The sequence below is a fragment of the Poecilia formosa genome, unplaced genomic scaffold (genome assembly GCF_000485575.1).
Source record: "Poecilia formosa unplaced genomic scaffold, Poecilia_formosa-5.1.2 Scaffold613, whole genome shotgun sequence".
In the NCBI taxonomy this organism is placed as follows: Eukaryota; Metazoa; Chordata; class Actinopteri; order Cyprinodontiformes; family Poeciliidae; genus Poecilia; species Poecilia formosa.
Window position 1 is genome coordinate 72,488 of NW_006800552.1, and position 3,369 is coordinate 75,856.

Sequence of the window (3,369 nt, forward strand, 5' to 3'; positions counted from 1 at the left end):
ATTCAGAGTTTAGCTGCTGCAGACGATCCAGAGATTCAGCTGGAATCAGTTCATGAGCAGAGAAACGACACAAAGTGGCTCTGAATCTTTGTCTCATTTATTCTGATTTTTAGAAGAACTGAACATTTTAGATGTTTTTAAATCAGATTTTAAACTTTACACACAAATTCATCTGCTGGTTTAACAGATTTTAACTATTTTAGTAATTCAGTTTATTTATATTTAGCAAATTCACAACAAATGAAGTTACTTTATAAAAATATAGTTTTAATTCAGTCACTTATATTCCAGTTGATCCTGGTTATCGATCAGTTCGCTAAGCTCATTAATTATTAATTGAAGCGTTTCTATGGAAACCAACAGATTGTTTTATAGATTTTTCTGCTCAGATGAAGTTTTTCAGTCAAACTGGTTTTATTTCTCCTTCCTGTCCTCACTGTGGGCCCCTCAGGGCCCCTCAGGGCCCCATGTCTGGCCCCTCAGGGCCCCTCAGGGCCCCATGTCTGGCCCCTCAGGGCCCCTCAGGGCCCCATGTCTGGCCCCTCAGGGCCCCTCAGGGCCCCTCAGGACCCCTCATGGCCCCTCATGGCCCCTCTGGGCCCCTCAGGGCCCCATGTCGGGCCCCATGTCGGCTCCTGCTTTCCTCTTTGTTCTATTTAAAGAAACTTTGGTTTCCTTCACCGTCGTTCAGAGACTCTCAGGTTCATCACATGATTTATTCTTCATCTGACACAAACTGCTGGAGGCTTCAAACTTTTACATTTAAACGAGTAAAAAACAGAAAAACATCTGAAATATTTCAGTTTATCAGGATGAACATTAAATAATATTTACACATAAATGTACAGAAATTAAACTATTTGGATTATGATAAATTTTATGCATATTATTGGATCAAACATTTCTATTTTAAATAATTCATATTAAATTAGTTTTATTTTCTTACCACACATTAACATTAGTTCATTCTAAAACTGTTTTCATTTATTTGATCAAATTTATACTTTACATTTTAAAAACTGTAAAGTTTTAGTTGAAAAGTAAATTAATAGATTGATGCAACAATATTATTATATCAAACTGTAATAAATATAATATCTTTCACAATTTAACTATGTTATAATTTGAACTCTAAATATTTATAATGACTCAATGTTTGAAAATCAAGATGAGATGAAAAAATAATAATTAAAAACTATATTATTTCTCATCTACAATAATTTCTATGCAAATAAAATGTAAACGACTGAATTTTGATCATATTTTAGTTGGTTTTCAATATTTAAAAATTATAAATTTAAACATTGGTAACAAAGTGTTTCTGATATCTTTAAAAAACTTTTGGGTTTTTTAAGTAAAGAATTTCTTAAAGGTTTTCTAAATGTTTCTGTGAACATTTCTAAGATTTTAAGTTTTTACCAGATTAACATTTTTATCGACTCCAGAAACGTCAAAAAGACGATAAATACAAAATATATGAAACATTCTAAATATTTTCTTAACCATTTTAATTTTAAAGGAACTACAGAGTTTTTCTTCTTTATCAGCAGCTGCAGGATAATTTATTTACTAATGATAGAAAATCTGCAGCAGCAGAAACTGATTAAAAACATTTTAACTTCCAGAAAAAAAATCAACTGAAGGAAAATTTAACTTCTTACCGTTTACATACAGTTTGGTTCCAGAACCAAAGATCGGGTAGTTATAACTCCCACACAGTGAGAAACTCTGGTTCACAAACCTGTCGGCTGATTTCTTGTTTTATTATATTCAGTTGGTTTATTTTTACTTTTATTATAGTGAATTTTTCTCTGTCAGCTTCATGTAACTCTGAGTTTTATCAGTTATGTATAAAAATGTTTTACAGTAATTAGATTTTTATCAACTATAGTATCAGATATTAGAGAATTAGAGTCACTCACTGTTTTAGACATTATTCTCTAATATGAATAAAGAGAAAATAAGACATTACTTTTCTAATGTTCTGGTATTTTTGAACAGGTTTTTCATTAATTACTGATATTTTCATAATTAATTCTTTAATAATGATAAAAACGGTTCTTACCAGTTACAACCAGTTTGGTTCCAGAACCAAAGATGGGGTAGAGATAGTAAGAACCATCACTCCTCCTCACAGTGAAACAAACTGATACAAAAACCTGTCGGCTGATTTCTGGTTTTATCTCCAGTTTTTCTCTTTCAGTTTCATGTAATTCTGAGTTTTAGCAGTTAGTAAATCTTTAGAAATATTTTACAGTAATTACACATTTATCAACAATATTATCAGATATTACAGAGATCGAGACACTAAGATGTTTCAGAATTTGTTATCAAATCTTTGCAGAAAACATTTTATTTTGTTAAATTAATTTGTTTCTAAAATGTTTTACATGATTTTTTTTATATTTTCATAATGAATTATCTCAACAGGATCAGATTTATGGGAATGTTTATCATTTACTGGAGCCAGACTTGCTGCCCTGTCCACTCAGGAAATATTATTTTATTAAAGTAAATTACAATATATTAATAGACATTAACAGGTTTTCTTACATCAGCAGGTTTGAACTGAAGCTTTTTGAGGTTTAATGTTTTCTACCTTTAACTTCATGTTGTTTCCATAGAAATTAGACTGACTTCATAAAAATCCTGAAATATTAAAACTCACATGATTTGTTCCTATGAATATGAAATGTAATGTTTAAAACACACATTTCTTTTCATATTAAATAAAATTAAAAAAAAAATATATGACTCTCCCCCCCACAAAAATAAACTGGGGCCCTGGGCTACCGCCACAATAAACCTTTTCTAAAGTCAGTTTTATTTTCTAGGAATAAAAATTTACATTTTAATGCTGAAACAGCAGAAATTGACTATGAACACATTTTAACTTGTAAGATAAAACTAATAAATGTTGGTTCTTACCAGTTACAAACAGTTTGGTTCCAGGTCCAAAGATGGGGTAGTCATAGCTACCATCCTCACAGTGAGACAGACTGATACAAAAACCTGTCTGATGCTTTCTGTGTCTTAATGCATCAACATTTTCTCTGCCAGCTTCCAAAGCTTTTAGTTTTAGTCTTTGATAAAGGATGAAAGTGTTTTTCAGTAAATAGTCTATTTATGACAACATGACAGGTTTAGAGTCTCTGAAGGGAAAAGATCATCTCCTCCAATAGTTACAGAAACGAGAACAAAGTTCAGCCGTTTATGAAATTTAAACCTTTTTCTGAAATTCACCATATTTCCTTCATGCTAAACTCCACTGATGAAACCCAGTCAGTGTTGGTTCTTACCGGTTCCATCCAGTCTGGCTCCAGAACCAAAGCGGTACCAGAACCTCCACAGAAACCAGTCTGCTGCTGA